The 9,592-nt window shown below is 44.4% G+C and overlaps 1 pseudogene; it reads left to right on the top strand.

Annotated features, from left to right (window-relative positions):
* Positions 1–8,888: 8,888 nt before the first annotated feature.
* Positions 8,889–9,355, top strand: LOC111167753 (small ribosomal subunit protein eS27 pseudogene; annotated as a pseudogene).
* Positions 9,356–9,592: the final 237 nt, after the last annotated feature.

Here is a 9,592-nt window from a genome sequence, read left to right as displayed (position 1 = left end):
GTGGCATGCGGGATCTTAGTTCCCTGACCAGGGATAGAACCCAGTCCATGGTAGTGAAAGCACCAAATCTTAACCACTGAACTGCTCGGGAATTCCCTGTTTGTCAAAGTAACTCAACATGCAGACAGGCTGTGATGATGATGATCACATATTCAAAAGCTACGTCGGCCTTTGCCAGAAGGAAGGGGAGGCTGTGGAGGAGAGAGCTGACCTGACTGCAGGGACCACTGCTTCCACCCACCATCCCCGCACGTGAAGAGTGGGCATTAAGCTTCGGGCTTTGTGTTTAAACCCGAAGCATCAGATTTTGTTGGAACAAATTAATGTGTGCCACGTACACTATTCAATTTATACTTACATTCTAGAGTTCAGAAACAATTAGCCGTTTCCAGCTTATTTCCTTGCTTTGGTGTGATTCTCAGAAATGTAAGAAAGGTCGTAATCGGTGCTTTTCTTCCCCCGGACAGATGATCCTCAATTACTGAACTCCGCCATAGGAAGAAACAAAGAGATTTATATACAGATGCCACGGGATAGGGTGGAGTCTGGTATTGAATGGGTTGAAAACCATGACAACCCTAAAGGGACCCAGTGTTGTTCAGAGTCTGAAGAATCAAGCGGCCCTGGACCGCCCATCCCCTACCTGAAGGGCCCTGAGTCCGTTTTGTGGCTGTGTCTGCAATGGCAGGGGTAAAAGGCGAAGATGAGTCGTGCAGAAGAGTTCTGAGCGCTATGACTCTTATCTTCCCGCTCAGATTCAACGTCATGAGGACGCTGTCTCCTGAACGCGTGCCATCCGCCTCTGTCTCAGTGAGCATCTTTGCAGAAGGATGGCACAGAAACTTCCTTTGAACTCCCCCGTGCTTCATTCTACTACGATGAAAACTGCCCCCCTCTCAAATTAAGCCGACTAGGAGCACCGCACACTCTGCAGGGTGGCTCACCCCTGGCCGTGAAGGATGCCACGCTGCTCGCTCCTGTGAAAGTGGCTTCCAATAATCAACCTGGCTGCTGATCCAGCAAAACAGGCTGGTGGCTCTCAGAGTCATCAATTAACAATGGTGGAAACCTTAATCTGGCAGGGACCTCTGTCCATCACACAAAGCAGCACTTTGGAGTGGCACAAGGGTGCTAGGAGCTCACGTTCAGAGGCGTCCCTTTGAGCCGGTGGCCTCTCATCCTGGTAAGACGCTCCAGGCAGCATGAGGGCTGCCGGAGGACCAGGACTAGCAGCTGCAGCTCCGAGACAAAGAGCCTCCTCGGTCCTCTTTAGAAAAGCCCATCATGCATCTGCCCTGCAAGCTTTGCTCCCGTTAGTAAAACCGTCCCGAGCAGCAGTGACAGGGGGTAATTACAGCGGGAGAGCGCTCCTGACACAATGTTTTTAAACAAAGAAGGGGGGAAACAGGGACAAGAAAGATTGCTTCAAAGGTTTGACTTCAAATAGCATACAAGGAGGATGCCTTTAATTCCTTGTGCGAGTTTATTTAGTGTCCATCTCCTGGTCTAAAGGAGTTATCAGGATTAGATAAATCCCTGGGAGATAGCCACGTCTGATTGCTGCAATTCCATGAACCCTGGACAGATTCCAGGGAATCCGAAGGCCTAGTGGAGGAGGAGAGCGTGGGCTTTGGGCTTCCCTTTTCTTCCTTAAGTGCCAGGAACTCATTCAAGGCCAATGAGTGCAATCTTCTCCCCAGCCCGATACACCTTGTCACTTGCTCTTGCTTTAGTATTTTCAGTGATGGGGAGCTCTGTGTGCTCTACGCGAGCGTGATCTTTTCCGCACAGCTCAACCTGCAGAAAAGCTGGTCCTGGAATAATGTAAAGTCATCCTTCAACTAGAGACGGCTGCTGTGTTATGAGTTCCCTAGGATAAACAGCCTCAATACCTCCAAGTTTTCCTTACATTGGTTGCTTTCCAAACTGTTCTTCATCATGATGACTCTCCCCTGAACAGACTACAGCAAGCATCTGTGGCAAGTCCCTTTCTTAACCTCAAGAGGAGAGCTAGTTGGAGTCCTGCGTCCCCATGGGCTTTGTGAACACTGTACAAGTATTATTCATTGTACACAGGTACTGTTATTATAAAGGACGGTGACCAACTTGGTTCCTTATCCAATAAACTTCAAGAAATAAGGCAGGGGCAAAAGAGTTAAAAAGAAAGAGCAAGAAACATCTCCTAGAATATTCAGCCATTCTTTTATTCGTGCCAACAGAAATTACTCAGTTAGAAAATTCACATTATTTGGAGAAATTGGAAGCTATCTGGCACCATGCTGGGTGTTGCTGGCTGTTCTTGGGAATTCTACCATTTCCCTCGAATGATGCAAAAGCATCCTAGGACGTCCCAAGGCACAGGGACTTCCAAGCAGGATGGCTCATCTGCAGCTTCCTCGTTTCATGTTGTGTAGCACCAGGGCTCTGGGTGGGCCTTAAAGGTCCATCTGTGTTTCCACGCCCAAGACCTGCCTCAAGAGGCACCCACTGCCTGCATTTCCAGGCCCAGTGGGTTCAACTCTCTGAAACTGAGTTGACTTGTCCAAGAGGTTAAAAATCAGTCAAATCGGCGTTGACATGGTCTTTGATTCTCTTCCCTCCAAAGACTGATTTGACCAGCTAGATTTCTATAATCCATCCCCCCCACCTTTGCCAATATTGACACTGGTGGACAAACAGTGTCTTGGGAATAGATCTGCCCATTTGTCTGGAGCCTGGAGCCCCAGGTCAGTCATGTAAAAGCCAGAGACACCGGCAGAGGTTAAAAGACAAGCCCCCGATGTATCGAGCTGTGTTTGTTGTTCTGACAAAGTAGAGCGTATAGGATGCCGAGGACAGTTCATTTCTCCTGCCAGTGTCCCTGTGGAAGACATGTTTTTGGGAACAAGAGCCATAGAAACAAGAACCCTGACACAAGGCCAAACCTTCCTGTCCACCTCAGCAGGTAAGAACCTCGACCCCCAGCACTCATGCTGCCGAGGCTGACAGATGAGGGGCTGCCATCAGAAATGCAGAGCATCAGGACTGCTGGCCCCCAGCCTGGTCTCCATGAAGCACCAAAGTCGGCCATCCTGTGATTCATCCAAATGCAAGGCTGGGCAATCAGCAAGTCTGTGACCCAGCAGAATGTGTGGCTTGGGGGTTACAGTGGGAGAACTAACCAGGACCGTCTCACTGGTGTTTTGATCTCACTTGATCACGAGAGGACTGTTTCACAGCATCCTTTTGAGAAATGGGCCTGGACATAGTACTGCCCTGTGGATTCAGCCTAGGTGAGTTATGCCAACTGTTTCTTGAGGACATCACCGGTTTCCTTGCATTGTGTCTCTTTTCTGTGCCGTGCACTAGCTTGGAACAATTTCAGTTTCCAGAGAAGGAGATCCCACGTGGATCTTTAACACTTTAAAATTTATATATATGCGCATATATAAATTTAAAATCATATACATATGTGTCTTATTTGTATAGCTTATAGATAACATATTTTATATATTTATATGAGTATGTACCAGAGTTTGTTTTGTATTAAAATGATTCATGAATGTCATTCTCTTCCCTGTTTATCATCAGCATCTCAGGGGCAGGGACTGTGTCTTGCTCACCTTGGAATCCCCTGAGTATTCCAGAATGCTTTCTCACACACTGTAGATGTTCCATCAGTGTTAGCTGAGTTGTCATTTCAGTTCAGTTCAATGGGTCCATCCACACCACTGCTCCGTGCAGTGTCCTTATAGCACCGTTTACTACACCTAATTTCCTGCCTGTTGTCTGGGTTAGCCTGTTCGTCTTCCTTACCCCGTCTCTTTCATCCCCTTATCCCAGGAGAGAAGGGCAATTCTCTTCTTCCCCATAGCATCCCCTTCCCACAAAGAGAGACCCGTAGCTACCTCTGTGTCAGCACTGGCTCCACAGCACTCCAGGAAATTACTTTAAACGTCATCTGCCAAATACTCCCCTTTTGGGGGTTGAAAGTGGTCATTCGGTTTTACGAACAAGGGATGCAATTTGCTTCCTTCCCTCCCTAAAACTTTAAACAGTAGAGATTAACTGATAGCAAACTGCAGATTTCCTATGAGCTTGGCAGGCTCAGAATTTCATATCCAAATGAGAATCTTCTTCTCTGAACTATTCACCACTGCACTGAGTCTGTACTTTTTGCCAATTCGGTTTATTTCTCTCATTTGTCATGACTAATAGAGAAGAAATGTCTCTGCTGTCTCTGCCCACTCCTTCTCTAGTTACTGCTGATGCCCAGCTGGAGGAATGCTGTGATACGTAGCCAGTAAATATCTTCTTTAGAGTGATTCACCAAAGATGCATTCCTCCATGAAATGGATGCTCTTATAAATACTGACAACTTGTACTTTGAGTTTCTAGATCCTTCTGCCTATTAAAATTTTAAAATGCTTAACTGACATGCACTAGCACATACTAAATATTTGTTGGTTTAATAAATGAAAAACCTATTTTAAGTGTCCTTCATCATGCAATCCAGCCCCTGACACCCACCAGTTTGTCAATGTTTCTTCTTGCTACCACAGTAGAGTCTCCCTGGGGGTGTCTTTAAAACAACTGTAATTAGGTTTTTGCTTGTTTATTAATTTGACAAATATTTAATTCCTATTCTGTATGGCTCTTAGTAGATACTCGATAAACAAATGGTTTGCTGAATGAATAAATGGCAGACTGTGCAGAGATCTAAACACCATGTCCTATAAGACAGCAAGATTTTAATCCAGAAATAGAGGCTCTCAGTAGGTAAGGACACCTGTCTAAAAGCAATTGAAGGATTGTCATGGATACTGTCTGAATTCAAAAACTTGATGTTGTGTTTGTCAATAGTTTTTTCTGCACTATTTCGATTTTTTAAACACTGCATTAAAATATTATCTTGATTATTGAGTGTTTCGGCACTCTCTTGGATTTTGCACGAGGCAAATGCCCCAGGTTCTTCCCCTTAGTCTCAGCCGTGAAGGTAACGTTGACTCCGCGGGCTCAGCTGCTTTCCACCATCTCCATGTACTCGAATCATAGCACCTTTCAAAGGCGACATCAGTGTTTGGGGAGGGGGGAGGTGCAAAGACAGGTGGTACTTGGACAGTGGATCCAGCTACACATAAGTCACTTCTGCATCACAGAGGGCTCCAGAGAGAGATGCACAAAGAGACAATGACAGGGAGGAGCTCGAAGTACCACTTTATTCTGAGCTTCTGGGAAACCAGACTGGGACACCAGCTTAGATTCAAGCTCTAAATAGGACTTTGTTATGGGATAAACTGTGCCTCTGAAAACTTCATGTGCTGAAGTCCTAACTCATCAGAATGTGACTGTATTTGGAGACAGAGTCTTCCAAGAGGTAATGGAGTTAAAATGAGGTTGCCAGAGTGGGCCCTAACCCAACGTAAGTGCTATCCTTATAAGAAGAGGAAATTTGGCCACAGACATCGACAGAGGGAAGATGATGTGAAGACACAAGGAGAAGACAACTATCTACAAGCCAAAGATGAAACCAACCCTTCAGGCACCTTGAGCTCAGACTTGCAGCCTCCAGGACTATAAGAAAGCAGGCTTCTGTTGTTTAAGCCACCCAGCCTGCAGTACTTTGTTATGGTGGCCCTAGAGAACTGATACAGACTTTTACTTTGCTTTAGGACCACGGTTGGATCTTACCATAGGTCAGTCAATCTGAAATGGGGATGTGGTGAGCAGGAAGCAGAGATTCTTGAGAGGAAGAGACTATCAAGAAATATGGCAGCCTGGTGGAGGAATAAATTGAGAGTTTGGGATTAGAATAAGCACACTACTATACATGGAGTGGATGGCCAACAGGGACCTGCTGTGTAACACGGGGAACTTTACTCACTACCTTGTAATAACCTATAATGGAAAAGAATATAAAAAGTATATATATATATATATTTATTTATTTATTTACTTATGTATAACTGATTCAATTTGCTGTGCACCTGAAACTAACACAACATGGTAAATCAACTATATTTCAATAAAAATTTTAAAAATATATGGCATCCTCTGAGGAACATTATCCATTGAGCCTATGCGTCTTTTGGAGGCAGGATAAGATAGAGGTGAAGGAGAATAAGATGTCCAGACCCACAGAATCTCAGATAGATGAAAGCAGGAAAGGATGGAGAATGCCGCTTCATGCACTTGACCTACTTTAGTGTTCTGGGACCAGACCCACCAGGAAATGTGAGACAATCCATGACCCATGGTTCAGCGTCTGATCGAATCTGCATCCCTTCCCCTCAGAAGAAAGAAAAATATCGTGGAAAAAGTGAGCACAGACTTCCTCTTCCCTAGACCTCAGTTCAAATGTTGCTTCTTGAAAAAAATCTTCAGATTTACACTTGCACTCTCTCCCAGAGTTGGAAGTGAGTGCTTCATTCTCTAAGCTCCCACACAAATTACTGTTTCTTCTCCTATGAAACAGCACTTTCTTACAACTACCATTTATTTTTTGTTTCAGCAGTTTATTGATTAATTGTAATAAACTGAGGATTGAGGAACGGACACTCTGATGTACACACCAGTAGAATTACTAATTAGTAGTAAAAGAACAAATGAACAAACAAAAAACTAAAAAATAACTGCAATACAGGTAGCTTAAAAATTGAGCAATTGGGCTTCCCTGGTGGCACAGTGGTTAAGAATCCGCCTGCCAATGCTGGGGACACGGGTTCGATCCCTGGTCTGGGAAGATCCCACATGCCAGACCCCACATGCCGCAGAGCAACTAAGCCCATGCGCCACAACTGCTGAACCTGCACTCTAGAGCCCACAAGCCACAACTACTGAAGCCCGTGCACCTAGAGCCCGTGTTCTGCAACAAGAGAAACCACTGCAATGAGAAGCCCGTGCACCGCAACGAAGAGAAGAGTAGCACCCGCTCACCACAACTAAAAGAGAGCCGGCGCATAGGAACGAAGACCCAAGGCAGCCAAAAATAAAGAAATTAATTAATTTATTTTTAAAAATGAAGCAACTGCTTACTAGACGGCGCTAGTGTTTTTTCCGTTATATTATTTACAGCTACCATTTACTGAGCCAGAGGATGGCAGTTCGTACCTGGTGTGCCACTGAATCTTAAAAACAACCCTATGGGTTAGTATCCCCAATACCATTTGCTGTATCAAGAATGCAAAGGTTGCTGTCTTCAAGGTCTTTGTTTAGTGAGGGAAACATATACAAATAAAGTATTAGATTCTGATTAAGTCAAATTATTTACATTATTTACAATATCCAAGATATGAAGCAACCTAAGTGTCCATCAACAGATGAATGGATAAAGAAGGTGTGGTATATGTATAGGTATTATAATATACATATAATGGAATATTGTTCAGCCATAAAAAAGAATGAAATTCTGCCATTTATAACAATGTGGATGGACCTAGAGAGTATTATGCTGAGTGAAATAAGTCAGACAGAGAAAGACAAATACTCTATACTATCACTTATATGTGGAATCTAAAAAATAAAACAAATGAATGTATACAACAAAACAGAGACTCACAGATACAGAGAACAAACTAGCAGCTACCAGTGGGTAGAGTGAAGGGTGAAGGGGCAAGATAGGGATAGGGGATTAAGAGGTACAAAACAGTACTTACAAAATAAATAAGCAACAAGGATATATTATACAGCACAGGGAAATACAGCCTATGTTGTAATAACTTTAAATGGGGTATAATCTATAAATATACTGGGTCGCTATATTTTACACCTGAAACTAATATAATATTTTAAATCAACTATACTTCAATAAAAATTTTTTAATTGAAATACATAAATGGAAAAAAAGGTCTTAGTTTAATGAGGGAAACATACAAATAAGGAATTAGAGTCTAAGTTGGTTTCTTCATTTAACAAATATTTATTGATTAGCCACTCTGTGCTGGCACTGGTCCAGGTACTTGAAATGTATCAGAGAACAAAACAGACATAATGGAATGGAATAGAGTAGAGTGAAAGTGATCAGTGCAATGAAGAAAAGTACAGGCAACAACACTGAGGTGCTGGGGAAATGGGAGCTGCGTGGCAGTTTTGAAGTGTGTGATCAGGATGGGCCTCATTAAGGAGGTGATTCTTAACCCAAGACTTCAGGTAAGTTCACCAAATGAATATCCAGGGGAATAGAATTCCAGGGGGAGGGAATAGATGCTAAAATCACCAAGGCAAGAAGGAGCCTGGTGTCTTTAAGAAATAGCAACACAACCAGCGCAGTTAGAACAAAGTGAACAGGTGTGGAGTTGCAGGAGCTGAGATCAGCAAGGAAGGCATCAGCAGGTCACGAGGCCTTGTGACCTGCCTCGAGGACTATGGGATTCGTTCTGAGTGAGGAAGAAAGCCATTAGAAAGTCCTGAGCAGGGGAGTTTTTGGATTTTTCTGAGAAGGAGAGGCCAGGATGGAATTAGACATTCAGGGAGGTTTATTAGAGAAAACACCTGGGGAGGATAAAGGGGGAGATGGCTTGCTAGGGAGACAGAGTAGGTTAGGACAGACCTAAAAACACGATGTAAGTCTGGCACCTGTGAAAGGAGGAAGGGGAGGAAGATTGGTCAAACTGGAATATAGCTCTGGGAAATTCCAAAGCATCACACGTGTGAGTCAGCGACAGCCCAGCTCGGAGGCCCTGGCCGTGCTCCATCATCAGCCCAGAGCAGCCTGCGAACAGTGTAGCTGAGAAGAGCTTGGACGCGGGCAGATCCCAGGGTGTGGCAGTCGATGTTGTCTCCCAGACACCCTTCTCTCATCCTGCCCTCTGAGGGCACATCACCATGGCCGCCAACAAGAGTGAAATCATCCGAATGGTTTTTTTAAAAGATCATTCTCGGGACTTCCCTGGTGGTCAAGTGGTTAAGACTTTGCCTTCCAGTGCAGGGGGTGCAGGTTTGATCCCTGGTCGGGGAGCTAAGATCCCACATGCCTTGCAGCCAAAAAACCAAAACATAAAACAGAAGCAATATTGTAACAAATTCAATAAAGACTTTAAAAATGGTCCACATCAAAAAAAAAATTGTATAAAAAAAAAGATGATTCTCCTTTGCGGGGGTGATGACCTCCCCATGAGAACATGCCTCTCACAAAGGAGCTCCCTCATCCCTCTCCAGAAGAGGAGAAGAGGAAACACCAGAAGAAGCGTCTGGTGTACAGCCCCAATTCCTATTTCGTGGACGTGAAATGCCCAGGATGCTATAAAATCACCTCTGTCTTTAGCCATGCACAAACAGTAGTTTTATGTGTTGGCTGTTCTATTGTCCTCTGCCAGCCTCTACAGGAGGAAAAGCAAGGCTTACAGAAGGATGCTCCTTCAGACAGAAGCAGCACTAAAAGCACCCTGAATCAAGATTAATGGGAAACCATCCCAATAAACACATTTTGGATTAAAAAAAAAAGATCACTCTGGCTACTGTGTAGAATATATGAGACCAAGAGAGACAGTAAGGAAGCCAGCTGTAAGGCCACTGCGATCACCCAGGTGAAAGATGGGGTTGCTGGGGGTGGAGCAGCGGCTCTCACTTGGAAGTGATTCTGCCCTAGGGGACCTGTTGTCAGTGTCTGGAGAGA

The sequence above is a fragment of the Delphinapterus leucas genome, chromosome 19, assembly GCF_059928025.1.
Source record: "Delphinapterus leucas isolate spDelLeu-1000000601 "Yukka" chromosome 19, BTC_Dleu_Yukka2, whole genome shotgun sequence".
Lineage (NCBI taxonomy): Eukaryota > Metazoa > Chordata > Mammalia > Artiodactyla > Monodontidae > Delphinapterus > Delphinapterus leucas.
Note: the sequence above shows the minus strand (reverse complement) of the source record. Positions and strands in the feature narration are given on the sequence as shown.